This window comes from Talpa occidentalis, unplaced genomic scaffold (genome assembly GCF_014898055.3).
Source record: "Talpa occidentalis isolate TD23 unplaced genomic scaffold, MPIMG_talOcc4v2.1 talOcc4.12, whole genome shotgun sequence".
Lineage (NCBI taxonomy): Eukaryota > Metazoa > Chordata > Mammalia > Eulipotyphla > Talpidae > Talpa > Talpa occidentalis.
In genome coordinates, this window is record NW_023601212.1 from 14,819,743 (window position 1) to 14,844,639 (window position 24,897).

A 24,897-nucleotide genomic window follows, 5' to 3' on the forward strand; every position below is an offset into this window, starting at 1 on the left:
GCCCTGTGCCAGATTTTCTGTGACAACTGCCTCTGGGAGTGCAGTTGTCAACTGGGGTATGTTCAAACTCTACTAGTTAATGCACCCTTGCTTTTCAGAATGGTTAGCAACATCTATGCTCACTGAAATATGTGAGCGTATCTATGGTCAAGGGCCTTGGTGCTAGTCAGATGATATCTTTGCAAATTCAATGGTTATGTAACAGCATCTCATTTTGGTCTCGTTTGCATTGCACTGGGGAGATCACCCATTTCGATTTCCCTTCTTATGAAGGATCTTGGTTTAAGTCTTCTTTGTTGTTTTCTTATTTTGATTCACAGAAGTCTTTTTAAATCCTGAATCCTAGTCCTGTTGCACTTGTAATAACTTTTTCTCCTCTGTGGATTGACTCTTCTCTCTCTTAAGGCAGCTTTAGTTTAACAGATGTTTTTAATTGTGATAGACTCACTCTTACAGATCTCTCTTTATGATGAATGGCTTTGGTATCTGGTTTGAGAACTCCTCTAATCTCAAGCTCCTGAAGATACTCCTCTATGTTAAATACTCCTAAATCTTTAGAGTTTTGCCTTCATATACAGTTTTTCAGTCCACCTACATGGATTTTTGAGTATAAAGAGAGGTTCAGTTCCACTTTCCTCCTGGGAATTATCCCAGTGCTATTAATTGAAAAGTCTACCTTTCCCCAACTGATGTGGATATTACCTCTGACATATATGACTCTGTGGTTGGTCCTGTTTGTGGACTCTCTACTCTGTTTCATTGGTCTATTTGTTAATCCTTATGTAAATACCACGGTGCCTCCATTACTATGGCTTTATAAAGTATTAGATCTGATAGAGCAAATCCTCCTATCTTATTTTTCTTCAAGAGTAGCTACTCTTGGCCCTTGGCACTGTCATATAAATTTTAGAGCTCACTTGTCAAGAGCCAACAACCTATTGGGATTTTAATTGGGATTTTACTGAGTCTATAAATCAATTTGTAGAGAAATGACATCTTTACAATGTTGAGTCTTTTGATTCATGGAGTGGTATATTTCTCCATTTATTTAGGTCTTTTTTAATGTCTTTCAATAAAATTTTATAATTTTCTCCATTAATGTCTTGTACATATTTTGTTGGATTATTCTGAGTACTTCATATTTTTTAATGCTATTGCGAATGAAGTCTGTTTTAAATTTACTTCTATTACTATTGTTATAAATGAATTGAACTTTTTATATTGATATTAATATCCAGAAACTTGGCTTAAACTCCTGTATTAATTCTAATACTTTTATTTGTAGATTATTTTTCATTTTCTCTATATATTATCATTACATGATCTGCTTATAATAGTTTTGTCTTTTCCCTTTCCAATCATTATAACTTCTATTTATTTTCTAAAGGTGCTGTCCAGGACCTTCAGTAGAATGTTGAACAAATTGGTAATTATTAGCAATTTTAATCTCTATCCCCAAGTTGAAGTTTGGAAAAGCTTTTATTTTTAATTTTTTTTAAAGATTTGTTTATTTTTATACAAAAACTGGGGTATAGGCCAGAGGCATGGGAGGGTGAGAGGATTCACCAGAGACAGAGTGGGGAAAAGAACAGGCAGACAGACCAAAGACATTGCTGAGGGGAGCAGCAAGAGAGACAGGAGAGGTCTGCCATGTGGGCATCTTCCTGGCCGGCCGGGAATCGAACCCACCCTGCAGAGGCTGCAGACAGCTCCACAGCACAGCACTCAACCCACTGCGCCACGGGGAAGCCCCTGGAAAGCTTTTAAATGTGTCTTTATTAAGTGTAATATTTGTTAAAGACTTTGTAGGCAATTCTTACCACCTTAGGAGATCCCATTCTATTATCAGTTTGCCCAGAATTGTTTTTGTTTTTTTTTTTAATTTTTTAAATTTTATTTTATGTATTTTTTACATCATTTTTTCCAGAATTGTTTTTGATGTAAATGGATGTTGAATTTGAGCTTTTTTTCTCTTCAAATCTATTGAATGGGTTGGAGGTGTTCCTTCCATAATTAATTATATTAACTTTTCGGCCTACCAGTTTTGGGTCTTGCTGATTCTCCCTATTGGCTTTTAGCTTTTATTTCATTAGTTTCTGTTCTGCATTATTATTTTTTAAATTTACATCTATTTTTCTCTTATTTTTCCTAATTTCATGAGCTCACAAAACTCTCACTCTTACTAGTACATACATTTAACAAATTGAGTTCCCCTTAAATACAAATTTTGAAGTGCAGTGTTTTTATTCTTATTCAGTTGAAAATATTTCATAATTTCCATGATGATTTTGTTTTTTGACCTATGGTTACTTATTATTGCATTTTTAAATTTCAAAACACATAAGAGTGCTCTAGTTATCTTTTACTTTTGACTTTTAGCTTAACTGCCTTGATCAAAGAATATACTCTATATTATTTCAGTGCTGTGCACTACACTGAGGCTTGCTATAAAGCAAAGTAGTAAATGGTAATGTTTAGTGGCCTCTGTATTCCATTTTTTTTTTAAGATTTATTTTATTTATTTGGGCATATACAAACTGGGTATAAGCCAGAGGTGAGGGGGTGGAGGGAGTGGGAGAATTAACCAGCGACAGAGCTGGGAGCAAAATAGGCAGATGTACCGAAATACACTGCTGAGTGGAGCAGCGGGTGAGACAGGAGAGCTCTGCTGCGCCATGTGGGTCAGCTCCCTGAGCCAGGGATAGAACTCATGTAGAAAATCATGTAGTTTGATAACGCTGAGACTCTGTGCACCTGGGAGGCCGGTATACTTAAATGATGTAGTATTTTAGATGTAGATGTAGTATTTTAGCATGTTCATTAACTCAAATTGATTAATCCTGTACAGGTCTCTCATATTTTTACTGAGATGTTAAGTTCATCATTACCATCTTATTTTGTAATTTGTATTTGACCTGACAGATCTATATTACTTTTTCTTTTATTTCTGATCTTCTCAATTGATTTTTTTTTTTTTTGGTTAATCCACCTCCTCTACTAATTGCCCCTGATTATATTCTTTTGTGGGCACCTAAAATGGAAGTGTAGGTATTTTACTTGTGTAGGCTCAATGATTGCTCAGGCATTTGCGCCCTTGGCCTCTGTGACTATCACCTGCGACCTTGACTGCAGGAGGCACTTGGGTGCGTGGGCTCTGGGCATGTGTGCCTGATGGTGGGCACCTGGAGCATGGTGTGAGCATGCATAAGTGGGCACACCTGAGCATAGATACAGATCATTTATGGGTGCGACCGAAGACCATAGGCAAAATATATTGAACAATGGCTATGAGAGAGGACTGAGAATGGCTGAGAGAGACCACTAGAGAACTCCAGGGAGAGCCTAAAGAAAGAGTGAAGATTCACCGGGGGAGGGAGGCCTGCCAACCTCTCGGCCCTGGCACCCCTGCCTGCCCTGCACCTGGTTGCCTCACTACAAATGCTGTAGAAAGATCATTAAAAGCCTGAAAAAGCCACTGAGGGCTCCAAGGCTCTCCTTTAACCATCTGCCCGGATCCAGAGAGAACCTGCCCTGTGCCTTACAGCCACTACAGTTTGGATCTCGGGAAATACTAGTTTGGGACTGGAAAAGTCAGACAGAAAAAGAAAGGAAGGCAGTGAAGCCAGAAAGCTCATGGAGATCAATGAGCCAGTTACTGCTGTGGGCACCCAGGGTTTAGTCCTGCACCTCTGGGAGAAGGGAGAGAATGTATCTCAACACTCCTGTTCCAGGACAGGGAAGCTTGGATGTTTATTCACCAATTTTGATGTCCCAGAGGCTGAAGGCCGCTGCATTAACTCCCTGGCTTTTCTGGACTGCTCTAGGTGGAGGCTGATGCTGACCTTCTTTGAAAGCCCTCAGCAGAGTCTCATATGACCACATCAGGAAAATGTTACCATGCACAGGTGTGCCAAGTACAAGGGATATGGGCAGGGCACCATCTGCTTAGAATTACAATATGCATCATTCAATTATCAGAGTCTACCCTCCCTCAGTAATACAAAGCTCTAGAACACTTCAATTCCAGGTATCCACCATCTCCTGAAACTTACAGGCTATTGCTATTGTATATTTTAATTACACCTTGCTTATTATTAATCATTTGTGACATTTGTGTGTGTGTGTTTTATCAGCTTCCTTTGTTTTTTATTCTTTCTTGCATTTCAGATCTTCTATTTGGGTTCACATTCCTTCTGTTTGAAATAGGTCATTGAGGATTTCCTTTCGAGGGGACTACTAATACTACAAATGGCAAACTTTTTTTTTTGATTGAAGATATCCTTATTATGTCCCAATTCTTTCCTGATTAGAGAATTCTCAGTTGACAGTGACTTTCACATTGACAACATTGTTCTCTGTCTTCTGCCTTCCACTGTGTTATCCTGCAAAGTCAGCCCTCGGTGTCACTGTCATTCTTCAAAAGTAACCTGTGTCTTTCCTCTAGATGTTTTCAACATCTTCTCATAGCCTTTGGCCTTCTGCAGTTTCACCAATACAACATCTAGGAGTGGGTTTCCTTTTACATATCTTGTTTGGGACTCACTGGACTTTCAAATGTGTCCTTCTGTTATAAGGTTTAAATAAGGTAGTATATGTAAAGTACATAGAATAGTACCTGACAAAATAAGCTGACCAATAAAAATTATCTTTATAAATAGATTCTGTGCATTGATGTCTGTGCCAGTTATTAATTTATTGCCTCATAGCTCTAACCACCCTTTCTGTATTTGGTTACGTAAGAGCTGGACTCTGCCAACACAATTCTCCTTTGCCACGTGCCTCTATGTGTTAGGTTGTGCCAATGGGGGATGTTGGAGGGATCCTAAGGTTTGATGAAGAGGGGGAGATTTGCAACTTCCTAGGTTTTCCCCTGAGGTCTGGGTGAGGGAAAACACGAGGTCCATTGCGCAGTCTCTCCTGAATCCATGCGGAATGGAGCTCGTGCTAAGGGCTGTATGAGCTCAGTAAAGGGAATTTAAGGAATTCCTAAAGCAGCGGAGGGCTTTAAATGCACTTTGAAAGAACTGTCAGGATTTGGATTAACTGAATGTGTGAGGAGGTGCTTGAGAGAGACTCAGAATTGGAGGCACTGGTTGAAGCTGCAGATGACAGAGCTAGGATGGAGAGGCATAAGCAGGACAAGGAGAGGGTTTTGTGGTTAGCCTGGGTATTGGAGAAATCCCCATCCTGTTTTTTAAAATTGCTCTTTCACCATCTCTCCAGACTTCATCTGAAAATCCTTCGTGAACATTCCTTAACTCTGGATGCGTTTCCTATCATTGTCTTTCTCTTCTTTACTTTCTTTCACATGTTTAAATTCAAACGATTCTCTGTGGCTCTTTTTTCTGGGACAATCACTGCAGGAAGGAGAAGAGTGATGGTGTTCTGGGAGTGTGGCACGTCTTGCTGAACTTACGGGTTCTTCAATGAGTTAAATCATTTTCCCACAATCCCAGTGATTCTTCCCTTGGAGCTGAACTTCACCCCTTGGCCAGTGTTGCATGCAGCTCGTGACCCTTCCCCTGCCACTCCCCCCTTCTCCTAGGCTCCCTTCCCAGGAATTTCATAACATCCTAGAATGGCCAGAACATTTTGGGTGTATTTCTCTGTTAGTATTTAACCAAGCCGCTGTCTCTAATGGATAGGATAAACTGATGGAAAGTTGAGAGCCTGAGACTCAGAAGGCAACTTCTGCAGGTGACTCCTGCTGCTGGGAACTGGAAGGAGAGCAGTGCACTGGAGCACTGGAGCAAGCACAATGGACTCTGGCTTCACCTCCAAGGACACGTACCTGAGCCACTTTAACCCACGGGATTATCTAGAAAAATATTACAACTTTGGGTCCAAACAATCAGCAGAAAATAAGATTCTTAGACATGTTCTGCAAAGCCTTTTCAGGATATTCTGTGTAGGTAAGTGTATCTATTGTCTGTGTGTCTCCCCACCAAAATATGAGTCCTACAGAGTCTCAGGACACAAAGTGGGTTTAGTGTCTTGTCATTGTTATCTGACAGCCCTTTTGGGCATTTTGTGTTTATTTAACTAGGAAAAAACTAACATTGATGTATATGTCTTATAGTTTTCAGAGCGCTTTCATACCTAGGCTAAAGGGAAATCAGAGGATGGAGTTCTGTCCTAGATTTGTAGGGATTTTAGCAGAATTGGCCATCTCACCTTGATGAACCACTTAAGAAATGGAGATTCTATTGCTTGTTCTATTTTTAAAAAATGTTTATTTATTTATATAAGAACCAGGGTACAGGCCAGATGCGCTGGAGGGGTGAAAGGATTCACCAGAGACAGAGTGGGAACAGAACAAGCAGGCTGAAATACACTGCTGAGGGGAGCAGCGGGCGAGGCAGGAGAGGTCTGCCATGCCATGTGGGTTTCTCCCTGGCTGGCTGGTATTGAACCCGCGCTGCAGAGGCTGTGGACAGCTTCACAGTGTGGCGCTCAACCACCTGTGCCACCAGGGAGGTCCCTGCTTGTTCTATTTCTAACTCAAAGTGATGATATAAATATGCATGAGTTAAAGACCTCCAAATATATGTAAAACGAGGTACTTTTTGGGAGAAGACATAATATAAGCTCAATTAAAATTCTTTAACTTTCCCCCAAAGTCTTCCTTAATAGTTTTTAACCTTCTCTATGTAGGAATCTTCCTGGATCAAGGGTCTATACAACAGATGTAGAATTCTTCTCTTTTGCTTCCACCTAAAAATATGCTGGCAACATGTACCCCCTCTGGATTGGAGAATGGAAAATGAAAAAAAAAATGTTTTAAAATGAGACCTGGGGGGAAGGAGTAAGTGGAGAGATACCCTGTTTGGGGGGAATGTCCAGAATAATCCCAGCAAAGGTGATATAAATGAGCTCTGTCTCCTGCCATCTGACGCCTGACCCCTCCCTTTAATCGCTCCCACCCTAGATGGCGTGAAGGGAGACCTCCTGATTGACATTGGCTCTGGACCCACCATCTATCAGCTCCTCTCTGCTTGTGAGTCCTTCAAGGAGATCATCGCCTCTGACTACACTGACCAGAACCTGAAAGAGCTGGAGAAATGGCTGAAGAAGGAGCCAGGGGCCTTTGACTGGACCCAGTAGTGAACTACGTGTGTGAGCTCGAAGGGAGCAGGTAGTGAAATGGGGGGGGGGGCTGCCTCCTGGCTTTCTGAGGGTGACTGGGTGACAGTTTTTCTAAACCAAGAATGATGCTGGAGCCAAGCTGAAAAGCAAGGGAGACAGAGAGACACCAAACATAAATCCAAATGGAGACTAAAGACTGAAAGTGAATGAGAGAATGAGATAAAAGTGTGTGTGTGTGTGTGTGTGTGTGCATGTGTGCATACGCACATCAGCACAGGAGATGAAGGGAGAGTTTAAGAGATGGACACTAAGCCAAGAGGAGTAGATGCAACCTTCTCAGTTCCAGGTACTGCGTGTGGGCCTTGTTTAGGACAATTTCGAGTAAGAGGCTACATCAGCTCCTCACCCACAGCTTTGTGGTGTCAGGGCTCCCCACTTTGGTGCCATTCTGTTGCTAGCCAGCCAAGACTATGTACAAGTCATTTAGGACCTTGGAGGCCAAGTTGTGCAGTGAGAAGGCATTAGAGCTATAACCTAGAGGGAGATGTGTCACAATTTACATTTATAAAGATCATGCTGGTTATTGTGTGGAGGGATTGAAGGAGTTTAGAAGAGAAAGAGAAGTGCAGGAAGGAGACAATTTAACTCCAGACTTGCACTAGATTATGGAGGGAAGTAGATGACTGTAATATGAATTTTTGAGTTAGAATGGCGAAGAGTTGGTGATGACCAGTTCTGGGAAGTGAGGTGTCAAGGGTGATTTCCATGTTTCTGAACTTGAACAGGAGGATGGAGGTAGTATTCCTGAATCCCAAGGATAAATATAAAACCATGTGGTCTTAAGGTGTTCCTGTGGAGTGTGCCTGCCTCCACACTTTTCTTGGGGGTGACGGTCAATTCATTTCTCTGCCCTTGCAATGATATTTGATTCCCATTTAGTTGCCAACTTTTCTTTCTTCCTGAGTCAGTTTCTCTTCTGACTGTTTCTATTTCTTTAACTACTGCCCCCCATATTTTTTTAATGGTCTTTTGACTTCTAGATTAATAGGAGAATCTACACTTTTAATCATTTTCTTATATATTGTCACTACATGGGCTTATTGGTAGAAAAGTGGATTGTCAAAAAGTAAATTGTCAAGGTGACTCACTGGTGGTACTGCTCTTTATAATGTAATAGTTTAAGTGAACTAGGAGTTTTATAAATTGTTTCCAATTAACCTTTTTGGCTATCATGCAGAGAAATAAGCTAATATATTTTTGGAAGTTTTGTGTCTATATTTATAAAGGATATTGGGTGTCATTTTCTTGCAGATATTTGTTGTTTGGTGTTTGCATGGGGTGGTATGTGTCCTCTAAGATCATGCCCAGTAATCCTTACCTCAAGTATCCACAATCTTATTTAATTTCCTCCCCTTGAGTGTCCATTGGATTTAGTAACTCAATTTTAACAAATCATAGCAATGGGCCATCAATTCTGAAATTAGTTTACAAAAAGACTACAGTTTCCCTAAAGGGTAGCTCACTCTCATTCAGTTGTCCTGAAGAGTGAGCTGGAAAGCAAATCCTGCTCTTCCCCCACCCCCATTGGACCTTCAGATGAGACTAAAACTCTGACTACAGCTTCACGCAACAAAGGGACTTAGCCAATATATACCCAGATAAATAACCCAGAAACTGTGAGATAAATGCTTGTTATTTTAAATGGCTAATTTGGGGTAACTTATTATGCATCAATTGTATCTGATATACATGGTATTTCTTTTTATATCTTTTTGTTTTTAAAAACTATCTGTGTTTTTATACTTACAATATTTTCTTACAAATACCATGTAGTAGGTCTTGCATTAATCAATCCAATCGGACAATTTCTGTTCTTTCATCAAAGTGTTTAGTCCACTTACATTTAGTGTAATTACTACTCTTATACAGTTGAGTCTAAATCTGTCATCTTGGCACATACTTTCTAGTTGTCTCATCTGTGTGTCCTTCATGTTGTGCCTTTGTTCCTGCTTCTTCTTGGTTATTGGAATAGTTTTTGGTATTCCATTTAGTGTAAGTAAATATACTTTTAGCTTCCTTTTTGTCTCTTCTACTGATTCTCTGTCCTTTTTTGACTTCTTTTGTGCTTTATGTATGTACACGTGATTTTTCATGTGTGCTACGTGTTTTTTAACAGAACCATTACTTCATGAACAATATTCTAATAATATTAGAGCAGTGTAATTCCTTTAACATACCTTCCTATCCCTTGTGTAATTGTTGTTATATATTTTGCTCTATATATGCTATAACCTTACTTTATTATTTTTGTTTTAAGCAGCCTCTAGTGCTTTTATTTATTTGTTGGTGTTTTACTATTTTATTTTATTTTATTATTATTTTTTTAATCTTAAATTTTATTTTTATATTCCCCCATACAATTGCAAACGCCCCATTCTGACCCCAATCCTTCCCCTCCCGCCCCCACCCCCCAAAAAGTGTCTCTGGTTCATAGTTTTTTGTTGATTTTGATTTCACACTTTCTTATATTCATTTTCCTGGTCCCTTATTTAAGTTTTCTAGATTCCTGCTATGAGTGAGACCATCCGTATTTTTCTTTTCTTTTTGGCTTATTTCGCTGAGCATGATCCCTTCCAGCGCCATCCATGTTGCTGCAAATTGCATGTGTTTATCTTTTTTGAATGCTGAGTAATATTCCGTGGTATATATGTACCACATCTTCTTGATCCAGTCATCTACTTTTGGGCATTTGGGTTGTTTCCAAAGCTTAGCTATTGTAAACAGTGCTGCTATAAACATAGGGGTGCAGGTGCTCTTTGGAATTGATGTTTCTGTGTCCTTTGGGTAAATACCTAGGAGTGGAATTGCTGGATCATATGGAAGCTCTATGTTTAGTAGGTCCAGAAATCTCCACACAGCTCTCCATAGTGGTTGGACCAGTTTGCACTCCCACCAACAGTGCAGAAGAGTTCCTTTTTCTCCACACCCTCGCCAACATTTGTTGTTGCTAGTTTTTTTAATATGTGCCATTCTCACTGGTGTGAGATGGTATCTCATGGTAGTTTTGATTTGCATTTCCCTGATTGCAAGTGATGTTGAACATTTTTTCATATGTCTGTTGGCCATTTGCATTTCCTCTTCAGAGAAGTTTCTTTTTAGCTCTTCTGCCCATTTTTTGACTGGATTATTTTCTTTGTTGTTGCTGAGTCTCATCAGCTCTTTGCAGATTTTTGTGATCAGTCCTTTATCATTAGTGTTGGGTGCAAAAATGTTCTCCCAGTTGGTGGGGTTTCTCTTTGTTTTTGTTATTGTCTCTTTTGCTGTGCAGAAGCTCTTTAATTTGATGTAGTCCAGCTGTTTATCTTTGCCTTCACTATCACTGCTTTGGGTGATGTGTCTGTAAAGATGTCTTTGATGTGCAAATCCCGTAGTGTTTCGCCTATATTTCCTTCTATGTATTTTATGGTTTCAGGTCTTATGTCTAGTTCTTTAATCCATTTTGAGTTGATTTTTGTGTATGGTGTGAGGTAGTAGTCAAGCTTCATTCTTTTGCATGTAGCGACCCAGTTTTCCCAGCACCATTTATTGAACAAACTTTCTTTGCTCCAATGCATAGTCTTTGCTCCTTTGTCAAAGATTAGTTGACCATAAATCTGTGGGTTTATTTCTGGATTTTCTATTCGATTCCATTGGTCTGTATGTCTGTTCTTGTTCCAATACCATGCAGTTTTGATGATTATGGCTTTGTAGTATAGTTTGAAGTCTGGGAGTTTGATGCCTCCATTTCCTTCTTTTTTTTTCAGTAGAGCTTTGGCTATTCGGGGTTTTTGGTGATTCCATATGAATTTCATCAATAATTGTTCTATTTCTTTGAAGAATGCCATTGAGATTTTGATTGGAATAGCATTGAATCTGCATATCGCTTTTGGTAGGATGGCCATTTTAATAATGTTTATTCTTCCAATCCATGAGCAGGGGATGTCTTTCCATTTCTTTGTGTCTTCTTCTATTTCTTTTAACAGTGTTTTATAGTTTTCTTTATATAGGTCCTTTACCTCTTTTGTTAGATTTATTCCCAAATATTTGATTTTTTTTGTTTCAATAATAAAAGGGGTGGTTTTTTTGATTTCTTCTTCTTCAGATTTATTGTTTGTGTATAGGAAGGCTACTGACTTTTGCATGTTGATTTTGTATCCTGCCACTTTACTGAACTGACTGATGAGTTGAATTAATTTTTCTGTGGAGATTTTGGGGTTCTCTATGTATATTATCATATCATCTGCAAATAGTGATAGTTTGACTTCTTCTTTCCTATTTGGATTCCTTGGATGTCTTTCTCTTGTCTTATTGCTCTGGCTAGGACTTCCAGTATTATATTGAAAAGCAGTGGTGAGAGTGGACATCCTTGTCTTGTTCCAGATCTTAATGGAATTGCTTTCAGCTTTTCACCATTGAGAATGATACTGGCTGTTGGCTTGTCATAGATGGCCTTTATGATGTTGAGGTATGTTCCTTGTATCCCAAGAATTTCAAGGGCTTTTATCATGAATGGGTGTTGCACTTTGTCGAAAGCTTTCTCAGCATCTATTGATATTATCATATGGTTTTTATATTTCTTTTTGTTGATGTGTTGGATAACGTTGATTGATTTTCGGATGTTAAACCATCCTTGTGCCCCTGGAATGAATCCAACTTGGTCGTGGTGAATTATCTTATGGATACATTGTTGGATTCTGATAGCTAAAATTTTATTGAGGATTTTTGCATCAGTGTTCATTAGGGAGATTGGCCTATAGTTTTCCTTTTTGTGTTGTCCTTATTCGGTTTTGGTATTAGTGTAATATTGGCTTCATAGAACGTGTTTGGTATTGTCCCTTCTTCTCAATTTTTTGGAAGAGTTTGTGAAGGATAGGCCCTAATTCGTCTCTGAATGTTTGGTAGAATTCATTTGTAAATCCATCAGGTCCTGGGCTTTTGTTTTTTGGGGAGGTTTTTGATTACCATTTCAATTTCGCTGCTTGTAATTGGTCTGTTTAGGTGTTCTATTTCTTCTTTATCTAGCTTTGGGTGATTGTAGAGTTGTAGGAATTTGTCCATCTCCTCTAGATTGTTGAACTTGTTTCCATATAACTGTTCATAGTAGTTACTGATTATTCTTTTGATTTCTGCTGTGTCCGTTGTGATTTCTCCTCTTTCATTTATGATCCTGTGTATTTGTGCTTTCTCCCTTTTTTCCTTTGTGAGCCTGGCTAGGGGTTTGTCTATTTTATTTATTTTTTCAAAGAACCAGCTCTTGGTTTCATTGATCTTTTGGATTGTTTTTTTAGTTTCAATTTCATTTATTTCTGCTTTGGTTTTTATTATTTCTTTTCTTCTACTGATTTGGGGTTTTTTTGTTGTTCTTTTCTAGATCTTTGAGCTTCGAGATTAGGTTGTTTCTTTGAGTTCTTTCTTGTTTTTTGATGTGAGCTTCTATTGCTATATATTTTCCTCTTATTACTGCTTTTGCTGCATCCCATACATTTAGGATATTGGTGTCCTCCTTGTCATTCAATTCAAAGAATTTTTTAATTTCTTCTTTGATCTCCTCATTAGTCCAGTGGTCTTCCAGTAGTGTGGCTTTTAATCTCCATGAGGTAGGATAGTTCCTTGCCTTCTTTTTATGATTTATTTCTAGTTTGATGCCTTCGTGGTCAGAAAAGATGGTTGGTATGATTTCAATCTTGGTGTATCTGTTGATGTTTGTCTTGTGCCCCAGTATGTGATCGATCCTGGAGAATGATCCGTGTGCGCTTGAGAAAAATGTGTACTCCGTTTTTTTGGGTTTAGTGTTCTATAGATGTCTGTTAAGCCCAAATGCTCTAGGTCCTTATTTAGAGCTTTAGTTTCTTTACTTATTTTTTGTCTTGTTGATCTATCCATTGTTGATAGTGGTGTGTTGAAGTCTCCCACTACGTATGTGTTTTCTCTGATGTCTGTTTTCAGAGAGGACAACAGTTGTCTGATATATTTTGGTGCTCTTTCGTTTGGTGAGTATATGTTAATGAGTGTTATTTCTTCTTGAAGTATTGTCCCCTTAATCATAATGTAGTGACCATTGGGGTCTCTTTTTATTTTTTTGAGTTTGAAGTCTGTTTTATCTGATATAAGTATAGCTGTTCCTGCTTTCTTTTTTGGCCCATTTGCTTGTAGGATTGTTTTCATCCTTTGACTTTGAGCCTATTTTTATCTTTTGTAGCTAAATGTGTTTCCTGGAGACAGCAAAAGGTTGGGTTTTGTTTCTTAATCCAGGCTGCAACTCTGTGTCTTTTTATTGAAGAGTTTAGTCCATTTACATTTAGAGTTAATATTGATATGTTAGCATCTGTATTTGCCATTATGTTTGTCTTTCCTTTGATTTTATTTATTCTTTTAATAACTTTTTTTTTTTTTGGTCTTCTTTCGTTGTTATTCGTCCCTCTGAGGTTCTGGCTTTACGATTCCTTGTAGTATTTTTTGGAGTGGGGGTTTATTCGTAATGAAATTCCGGAGTTTCTCTTTGTCTGGGAAGGTCCATATTCTTTCTTCATGGAGGAAAGAGAGCTTTGCGGGATAGAGTATTCTTGGTTGGCATCTGTTTTCTTGGAGTCTGTTGACTATGTCCCTCCACTCTCTCCTTGCCCGTAGTGTTTCTTCAGAGAAGTCTGATGTCAGCCTGATTGGTTTTCCTTTGAATGTTATCTGTTTCTTCCCTCTTGTCAGCTTCATTATTTTTTCCTTGTCCTGGATTCTTGGGAGCTTTACTATTATGTGTCTTGCTGTGTTTTTCCTTTCATCGTGGAAGTTTGGTGTTCTTCTTGCTTCTTGTATATCAATTTCAGCTCCTTCTTCGCATTTGGGAAGTTCTCTTCAATTATCTCCTGGAATATTTTCTCTGTTCCTACATCTCTCTCCTCTCCTTCTGGAATTCCTATAACTCTTATATTTCCTTTCCTCATGGAGTCAGATAGTTCTCGAAGTCTTTCTTCATTCTTTTTCCTTCGTACTTCTCTTTCCTTTTCTGTTTTGGTTCTTTTTATTTCTGTGTCTTCAAGAGAACTTATTCGTTCTTCCATTTCATCTATTCTGCTTTCCTTGCTTTTCCCGGAGTTCTTTAGTTCCTCCATTAATTCTTTGATCTCCTGCATTTCTTTTACTTCCCTCTTTAGGGACTCAATTTCATTCTTCTGACCATTGTTTTCCCTCTTTAGGGACTCAATTTCCTTCTTCTGATCTATCACTTTTTTAATCATGGCAATTTTAAATTCTCTTTCTGGAAGGCTCAGAAGTTCTTCCAAGTTGCTGTCGTTGCAATCTGGGGAGTGGTTTTCTTTTTGTGGTGTGCTTCTTTCCTGAGGAGTTGTTAGGTTGCGTGTGGTTCTTCTACTCCCTACTGTCTGTTTTCTAATTTGTCGTATGCGTTGGGACACTGTGATGCTCGGACTGACTGGCATCTTGGGTGAACTTCTCCGCTCCCCTCTGGCTCTTCCAGGAGCCATCTCTGTCTTCTGGGGGAGCTTTCTGCTGGTTTTAGGCAGTTTTTACTGAAGAAATGTCTCTGTTCTCAAATGGCGAAGCGGGATGCAGTCCCTGCGCCTCCGGTTTCAGGCACACTCTTCTGCGCCCCCGGTCTGCCCCGGACGTGGGTGCCTGCTCCCTCTGTGGGCTCAGACTGCTGGTCGGAAGGGGCCTGGCGTGGAATAACTTCCCGGCTGGCCACTGCAGAAGCCTTCTGCCCTTTTCAAGCAGTCTTAAGAAATTTCCTGTTCTATGGGGTGTTAGTGACTTTTTTTTTCCTGGTCACTAGGTGGCGCCAGAGATCTCTCCTATTGTCCTTGGGGGGCTGTTTTTCGTCCCCCCCACCCCGTGGGACAGGGAACAGAGCGGGAATGGTAGGGTACACCTCAACAGCTTTGGGGTGCTGTGTCTGCCTTGTGCCCCACCGTCGTGGAGAACCCACGCCCCGAATTTTCGTGCCCCGGGTCTCAGTTCAAAGCCCTCAGTTCCAGGACGCGGGCTGTAGCCCAGTTCAGTGGCGCGGGAATGGCGCCTTTTGCACCGCTCCCGTGCCCGGGTGCCTGGTTCCTGCTCACTCAGGGAGGGACCTTCACCTCAGTGAGGACCTCCGTGCGTCTCCCCGCAAGCCTAGGTCGTCTCCCCGCAAGCCTAGGTCGCAGGTGCGGGTACCTGGGCAGCTGCGATCCCGGTCTGCACTTGCTTTTCAAGCTCCCCGAGCGCGCCGCGTTTCCGCGCCAGCTTACCGGCAGCCCGGGCTGTGTGCGCGTCTCCCGGGGTCTTTGTTCTTCTCTAATGGCGCCCGGAGCCGTTCGCTCGCTGCGGCGAATCCTGCAGGGTTCGCCTCAGCTCCCGTTCACGGGGTGTGGTGGCTGCAATAGTTCCTTTCCACTCACGGTCCCGCTTGCTGCGTCGTTTGTTCTTGTTGGTTGTTTTGGTTTGTTGTTTTTCTCCCTCTCTGCCGGTCGGAGAGTGCCGCCTCTGTGGGCGGGGGAGGGGAGCAGGGTTCTGCGCTTCCCTCCCTTCTAGTCCTCTTTTATGGCCAGTTTCTTCTTCGGGCAGTTCGCTGGCATCACCCGTTTATCTTCCGTGTCCCAGTTCTCACTGGGACCTGCCGCTTTTCCTCCCTATTAACTTTTTTTAATGGGAGATCTTACTCGCAGCGTCTCCTCGTTGCCATGTTGCTCCGCCCCCTCTACTATTTTATTTTTAATTGAGATTTAAATACACACACATAGTAAAAATTATCATCTTAACTATTTTTAAGGGTATAGCTCAGTAGCTTTAAGTATAGTCACAGTTGTGTATAGTCACATCAGTTAGTAGTATTTTAAAGAAATATATAAAAAGTCATTTATATTCACTGACATATCTGTCCTAGTAGCCTTCATTCCTTTCTTCAGCCTGCTATCCACCATTGTTTCCCTAACAAACTTCTTTTAGTATTTCTTACAATGCAGATCAGCTGGAGACAAATTCTGTCAGTTTATCAGGATCAGTAAGAATCAGTAATTTTTTTCTTCCTTGTAATACAAAGAATTTAACAATTTTTGACACCCAGAGGTCTTCTGGCATCTTTCTTCCCAGAGTTTATCATTAAAATCAGAGATTTTTAAAGAAATTGAAATATTTAATTTTAAGATCAATTTGAACCTTTGTTTTTGGTTTGTAATCATATTTGCAATTATGTGGGTATATTTTATGCTCATTTATATGAATTTTCTAGTTGTTGCATCTTTAATTCTGATGCATTTTTAATCAACTAAATAGGTCTTCAAATAATTTTTTTTTAAAAGACCACACAAATGAAATACTTTTGAAGCCCACACACTCGGGCATTTTTATTGCCCTTGCACATGAACAGCATCATAAAATTGTCTAATATTGCTTAAAAGTTTCCCGTCATCTAGTAGGATGCTGAGAGAGGTTACTTTCATATGCTGTTTTAATTGGTAGACATCTTCCTTAGATTTTTTTTTTTTTTTGCTGTTTGTAGCCTTCAAACAGATGTTCTTCAAAGTAGAAGTAATGTCAAATTTTTATTTTCTATTAACTATGTGATGCCACAGTATGAATTGGAATTAACTAGAAAAATAAAACTGTAACTAGGAAGATTTGAATGATATCCCAAATTACTTAATAAATAATTTCCTAAAATTTATAGAATTTCAAGGGAAGCTTATGAAAAAGTACTCAGACATTGTCAGACAACAGACTTTTCTGAGGTCCAAATAATGTATAAAGACATTAGAACTTTGTCCTCAATTTCTCTAGACATCATAGTCCTTTCCATCTCGTTCAGAAATGAACCCTTAAAATCAAGCAGGATACTAAAACATTGCTTATCTTACACCAGAATCAGTAGCTTGTAACAGTTGGCTCATGTGACACTGTCCTTTCTCAATCAATCTGTATTTCTAAGGAGCTGAAATTTTGGCAGTAACATTCTGCATTCTCACACTTATCCTCATGCTGGATGGTGTGGTTTCATCTATTTTGAAAATGATCGTGATCCCATTCAACTGATGTCTTTCTTGAAGCTTCAAATACCTCTATCAAACCATAGTCAATTATTTCTCCTGGAGCTATTTCTTGTGCTGATGACTGCCAAGGATAATTTGAGCTGCCCCTGGTTCCTCTACCTTTGAAATGTGACTCATACATTTAGATATCACTCATTTTTACAACTATCTGAAAAGTGGTAAGGCATTGGTACCAAATTCCCACCTCACACTCTTCATTTATCAAGCCAGAAAGCTTAAGGCATAACTAGCGTGAATTGAGGAAAATGAGCTTTTATCTTAAGAAACCTTAGAAACAGCATTAGTTCACCTCTGGCTCCTGGGACTTCTAACACATTTCCTTGTGGTCCCCAGACTTGCAGCTTTCACATCACTTGGGAGCTGGTTAGAAATGCAGATTCTCAGCCCCCTCCCCACCTACAGAACCAGAATCTGCGTTTTAGGGAGATCTGCAAGGCACTGCATGCATTCTACAGTTGGAGACTCACCAATGTCTAAAACAGCTTCCCAGTAGGTGCGCCAAGACTTGCTGCAGTGGGAGTGGGTTACAGATGTGCTTTCCAAGATGTCTTCCTTGGCCCTCAAAGAAGCCAGGAGAGGCCTGGGCAGGTTGGGGTCCCTCCTGGGTTCTCCTCTTATTTCTATGTACTTGATGGAAGAAATCTGGAACATCTGTAAAGGTGTCAGTTCAGTTCTCTGAAGTAAATGTTCTCTCTACAAAGATTTTCTTATCTATTTACAGCGATGTTAGCCGTTTGCCCAGAATAGACATAGATGCACGAAATTTGTTCCAAGAACAAGTGTGCTGCCTCTATTCTAGAGCACGTCTGTATTTTTGTGTCTTAAAAAAAGGTCAATATTCTCAAAATCAGGATCTTGATGGTCATGATGATTGTTTGATGATGCCCAGGAAAAGTGTCTGCCCCTTTATAAGGCTACCCTTCTCTTCAATAGGTGCTCTGTGGTGTCACCTCTCTGGAACAGTCAACAGGGTGGATTGAGAAGCCTTCAACTGATCATTTCCCCAACTATACTTTGTACTCAAATGTCTCAAACTCACTGTGCCAGAATAGAGCTATGATCTTCCCCAAATCTACTCCATTTCTGGCTTCTTCTCTCCTAAGGTGTCCACCATCATATAATTAATTGGACAAGCCAGATGCCTGGAAGCCAGCCTCCTCAGATCCCTCTCAGTCATGTTTCGTGACCAACACCAAGTTCTGTTCATTCACTTCCTGAGTTCCTCTCCAACCATTATCTTTCTTCCAGTGTCTTCCACTAACCTGATGCAAGCTCTCCCCACTCCCTCCTCTTCCTTGCCTCCACTCCTGTCCCACTGTGATCACATCAAAAACGTAGATTTGATCACATCACTTCCTCCCTTAATACCCTGTAATGACTCTCTGTGGCTTTTAGGATCAAAAGCAAAATTCTTAACATGGTCCATACAGCTTACCCTTGTCTGGCATATGCTCTGCTTTCTGAAATCCAGAAGCCATGGAGTTGATTTCTCCATGCTTCTTCCCACCACATGACCTTTGCCCCTGCTCTTTCCTCTTATTGGAATATTCTCCCTCCTTTCTCTGCCTGGTTAACATTGACTTATTTATCCTCTATAATTCAACTAACCTGACTCCTTTTTGAAGGAGATTTCCCTATACTCTACACCAAATCAAGACCTCAAAATTCCTCCAGTAGTGCCACATTCCTCTCCTTCCCAGTATTTATCAGTTTTAGTTTTTCATCTTTGTAGATGATCATTGAAGTCTTTCTTTCTTTCTAGCCCATAGTCTCAATGAGGATGGGATCTGTTTCCCATCTGTTCATCCTTGTATCCCCACTCTCCAGCATGCCTCCTGGAACATAATAGAAGTGTTTTTTACCAAAAAACATTTGTAAAAGACATGAACACATGCATTTCGCTTTCTAGACTCCCTCTCCTAGAATGCCTTTTACCCGATTCAGACACAGCCTGTCCTGAAGCTTTACAGTGATTATCCCTTGCTCTTACAATTCTTACATTGACATCCAAGCCTATTTAGCTTTTTATTTCCTTTACACATTTTGATGGTTCTCCCTCAGGAGGTCCTGCTGCAACCTCTGGAGATGGGGCTTGGGGGAGGTGAGTGTAATCGAAAAATGCTTGTCTCGGGGATTCTGATCCACCACCTGCCTTGCAGAGACAGGCCAGGAGGAACCTCCTCTAAATCTCAGAATAATTACCTGGGCTCTGGGAAGACATTCTTCCCAAGTGTTCTTCCCAGGAGTCCTATGCTTTATCCTCTCAATCCTCTTCTCCCTGCCCAGCCTCTGCAGGCTTTTATAGACAGCATAGTCACAGAGAGAACAGCTGCCCTTTTTTGCATATTGATTCATCTGAGAGAGTAGATCTTTAGAATGCGAGAAATGGCCACACCGCTGTTAGCTTTCTGTAAAGCTGCATAACACTGTTCTGGTGTGTGTTTATTACTTACCCCTTGAGGTAAACGCAAGGCTGAGTGGTAATTGCCTGCGTCTCCAGGAGAGTCCATTTCCCTGCGGTGTACTTGCAGGCCCTGAGGAGCCCCGAGGTGAAATCTTTACACAGCTGCCTTGGCAACTGAGCTCACCAATGTTTGCTGTGCATCCAAGGACAGGCAGGTATCCACGACAGTGGGTATTTCTAACAAATTTCCCTCTCAAATTGGCACATTCTCTGCAAGCTTTCTAGACTTCACAGTGTGGCTCACAGTTTGGGAACAATTTCCATCACCATCCGACTAGCAAGTACTGGTTCTGTGGTAACTTGTGTCTTTAAAATAGCTTAATACACAATAGGGTACAGAGGTCTGCTCCTGAAGTAATGACTTAAGTACACCTTTCCACAAGGCTCCCCATAGAGAGGATCATCTTTAAATACATTCAAAAGAGTATCATGTCATCACTTCCTCTGCTTTTTGCATACACACAGGTTATCCATATGGGCAGGTTGGTTACTTGACATTTTCCTATCCTAGGTTAATTTAGCTATTCAAATCCATGTTTCACATCGACTTCTACAATGGGCAGATATTTCTTCCTATTCTTAGAAAGTTCTGTCAAATCATCCACATTCTATCAGGCAGGGTGGCCTGATATATATGTGTGTATATATATATATATATATATTTTTTTTTTTTTTTTACATCATTCTTCCTTTTTGTACTATGTTTGCTTTCTCTTCTCAGGCGTATTCCTCATAAAATTCCCACCACCAAGTCACCCGTGCACCACCACCATAGTCCCTTGTGCTCTTCCGTCCCCTGTTTTGATCCCTCTGCCTCCCTCCCCCCACGCAGAATATCTCTGATCTATACTTGCCTATTAATTTTGTTTTTTAATTTATTATATTTTTTTTCCTGATCCCTTATTTGATTTCTCTACTTTTTTTTTTTTTTTTTTGTGGGACCCTCGCCGGCGGCCGGGGATCGAACTGGCGGCAGAAGCTGCGGACAGCCTTGCAACCCAGCGCTCAACCGCTGCGCCACCAGGGGAGACCCATGATTTCTCTACTTTTAAAATGACTAATCTTCCTGGCTTGCCCAGGACTAGGGATAGGAGTGGGGGTCCTCCGGAATGTGGGATTTTTTTTTTAAATAATAAATTTTATTTTTATATTCCCCATACATTTGCAACCCCCCCCCCCATTCTGACCCCAATCCCTCCCCTCCCGCCCCCCACTCCTCAAAAACTGTCTCTGGTTCTTAGTTGTTTGTTGATTTTGATTTTACCTTTCTTATAGTTATTCATTTTCCTGGTCCCTTATTTAAGTTCTTTAGATTCCTGCTATGAGTGAGACCATCCGGTATTTTTCTTTTTCTTTTTTTTTTTTAAATTAATAAATTTTATTTTTATATTCCCCATACAATTTTTCTTTTTCTTTCTGGCTTACTTCAAGTCGCTGAGCATGATCCCTTCCAGCGCCATCCATGTTGCAGCAAATGGCATGTGTTTATCTTTTTTGAATGCTGAGTAATATTCCATGGTGTATATGGACCACATCTTCTTGATCCAGTCATCTATTTTTGGGCATTTGGGCTGTTTCCAAAGCTTAGCTATTGTAAATAGAGCTGCTATAAACATAGGGAATGTGGGATTTTTAATGTTTAAACCAGAAAAGTCCAAGACCAGTCAAAACTAGTTGTCGCCTATAACCATTCTACTCTTGATAAAAGGACATGCAGACCCAATTAAAGGTAACTCATTCCCTGAATATTCTAGTTCATCGGTTGGTAGGAGTTCCACAAACCAATACCTTCCCAAATTGCTCTTTCTCTCTCTTTAATGTAACAGCTTTATTGAGATAAAATCCACATAACATACACTTCACCCATTTAAAGTGTCCGATTCAATAGTTCTTAGTATCGTCACACAATTGTGAGAGTCTCACCACAATTTTCCAACATTTTTATAATTCCCAAATAAAACTCTATTCCATCAACAGTCATTCTATTTCCCCCGGTCCTCTCAACCCCTGGCAACCACTGGCCTGCCTTCAGTTTCTATAACTTTGTCTTTTCTAGATATTCATTATAAATGGAATATACAATACGTGGCCTTTTGTTTCTTGTTTCTTTCATTGTCATATTTTTAAAAAATATTTATTTTTATTTATTTATACAAGCACTGGGTACAGTCAGAAGCGTGGGAGGGTGAGAGAATTCACCAGAGCCAGAGCGGGGAGCAGAGCAGGCAGACCGAAGTACACTGCTGAGGGGAGCAGCGGGTGGCAGGAGAGGTCTGTGCGCCATGTGGGACCCTCCTCCGGTGGCGGGGGAGCAGCCGGGGATCGAACCGGTGCTGCAGAGGCTTTGGGTAGCTTTGCAACCCAGCGCTCAACTGCTGCGCCACGGGGGAGGCCCTTTCATATGGTTTTTAAGGTTCTTTCATATTGTAGCACATATCCATTGTCACTCCTTTTTATTGCTGTATAATATTCCATTGTATGGATATACAATATTTTATTGGTTCATAAGTTGATGGGTATCACTTGGCTATTATAAATCACACTGCTATAAATACTGATGCACAAGTTTTTATGTGACTGTATGTTTTCATTTCCCCTGGGTATATACCTATGAACAAAAGTCCTGGATTACATGGTAACTCTATGTTTAATCATTTGAGGAACTTCCAGGCTGTTTTCCAAAGCAGTTGGACCATTTTATGTCTACATCAGCAAGTTCTAGTTTCTCCACATCCTTGTCAATACTTAACATCTCCATATCCTTGTCAATACTTAGTATCTGTATGTTTGATTATAATCATCCCAGGATGTGAAGTGGTGTTTCATGGTATGATACGTATTTCTGTGATGGCAAACAATGTAAAGCATCTTTTCATGTACTTATTGCCAGGCTTCTTAAATGGAAAAGGGTAACAGACATAAAGGATGTTTGTAAAAGGCAGATTATATGCAGTAGACTTAAGGTTTTAACTAAATATTAAATTAGATGTCCACAGCCAATTACTGTTATTTCAAAGTATTCCACCTGGAGGTAAATCACTGACTTTCCTTCATGATCAGAAGTGGGTCCAGTGTAAGTCCCTTTTACCTGCTCTGTGAAGAGCCATCCTCTGCTCTCTCCATCAAAACTTGTTGCCAAATGGCCATCTTCTCCTGAAGTCCATGGACTGTGTGTTCCCTGAAACGGGAGCCTGGATTTGCATCCTTCTGCTTTGTTCATGAACTTCCTGCAAGGGCTGGTTAGCCAGTTATCACCCCACTACTTGGGCTCTGTGGCCTTCTGGTGACTTCACAGACTTGCTGCTTCTTTTTCTCTTTCCAACTTTTTCTTGCTTCTTTTTCTTTGTTTCTTTCTCCGGTATCTCTGGGGCACACTCTGCGCTTATTTAATTTTGTTCACTTGTCGGCTTGTTCCTTCATTTCCCCACTAACAAATTCCAAAAAGATCCTCCTTTCTATCACCTGCTCTTGCCTTCTTTTCTCCTTTCATTTCTCAGAAGAGACCCCTGTTGATTTGATCGAAAAGAATTGGATTCCTATCAAAGCTACCAAGAAAATGATCTCCATTAGAAAACATAGTCTCATTCTACACTAATTTTTGGAGCCTGGATTCTGGTAGTTCTCTCTGGAGGGGTCCTGGTCACTGAGACATTGGTCAACTATGTCTATAAGTGGAAATGGATGCTATTACTACCTGTCATTGATCAGCAGCTACTGCAAAAATACCATTTCATTATTGTAAACTCATCATTCCTAATACAGACAGGTCAAATAGCTACTACCTTGCCATTTGGCAGAGAGGACAAAGGTAGTAGTAGCAGTAATAATAATAAATAAATAATAATTGATTTGGAGACTATTCTAAGCGGTGGAGGAAGTGTGGCTGGGGTGGGGTACAGTCCCTGGTAGAAACAGGCAGGTAGGTATTTTTATTATCATTTCCTTGTTATAAGTTTCCATTCACTTTATAAAGATTCTTAACCTAGCGCAGGGGAATGCGGTCAATTATCCAAAAGGGCCCTCATCTTTCCCTTGCTTTCACCACACAAATGACCCTGAGGATATAGCATTTGGGACAACACTGACCAAAGGTATCTGGGGTCCCCAGCGGGGTAGCAAACAACATCTGTTGGTCTATATGTTTCAGAGTGAAGGGCCCGGAGAAAGAGGAGAAACTGAGGCGGATGGTCAAGCAGGTTCTCAAGTGTGATGTAACCCAGACCCGGCCTCTGGGTGCGGCCCGCCTGGCGCTGGCTGACTGCCTGCTCAGCACACTGTGCCTAGACGCCGCCTGCCCCGACCTCCCCACCTACCACAAAGCCCTCAGGAACCTGAGTAGCCTCCTGAAACCAGGGGGCTCCCTGGTGCTTGTGGATGCCCTAAAGAGCAGCTACTACATGATTGGGGAGCAGAAGTTCTCCAGTCTCTCTCTGGACCAAGAGGTCATCAAGGAGGCCGTGACCAAGGCTGGCTTCACCATCGAACAATTTGAAGTGATCACTCAAAATTATTCTTCTGCCAACAATGAGGGACTTTTCTGCCTGGTGGGGCGGAAGCTGAGCTGATCTGTGGGGCACCTCAGGGGTACAATTAAAACCCTTCCTCTGACTTGCCTGGTTGCTGTAGTTCTTGGTTCTAACCACCACCAAGGTCATGGTGGCAAGCAGAGGCTAGTGCCTGGCCCCAGGTCCATCTAGAGCACGGTTCATCAGGGCAGTCAGCCCAGGCCCAGGCCCTGACCACCTCATCTGTGCTCCACACCACATCCTGGTGTGGTGAGGACAAGACAGGAGGAAGTGGCACCTCCTCACCACCATGATTACAAAGGACCCCTTTTTCCTTTACCATCCCAGTTCTGCCAGGTCAAGCCCACACACACTGACAGACTGTCTGTTCACTATCCATTTCCCAGGAACAGGCTCCCCCATGCCTTCAATTCTTGCTTTCTCCCCGCTGAGGCTACCACACTGCAGAGGGCCACCCTGGCTCATCTGGGGCCCACAAATACCTCCCTCAACATCCCCCTCAGATGACAGCTGTCCCAAGAATGGGGCAGAGCCTTCTCTTACTATCCTTAGGAACCTAAGCCAATGCTGTGATGTTTAAGAGACAGCAGGCACTGCTCTGCATCACTGTCAGGAACAGGCATCTTCAACGACCTGCACCATTAAGGCTCCTGGAAGGAAGCTGTGGCCCAGCTCTTGCCAAGCGCCTACTTGGAGTTGACCTACCTCTGCCCACCTTAGGTCTACATTCTCTAGTTTCTAGTTC

The 24,897-nt window shown here is 41.0% G+C and overlaps 1 long non-coding RNA gene across 1 annotated transcript; it reads left to right on the plus strand.

Moving 5' to 3' along the window:
• Positions 1-1,392: 1,392 nt before the first annotated feature.
• On the plus strand, positions 1,393-24,221 carry LOC119240380 (uncharacterized). The gene is made up of 4 exons (XR_008551030.1): positions 1,393-1,426; positions 5,646-5,912; positions 6,929-7,135; positions 23,774-24,221. It is a non-coding gene; the product is annotated as an uncharacterized LOC119240380 (long non-coding RNA).
• Positions 24,222-24,897: the final 676 nt, after the last annotated feature.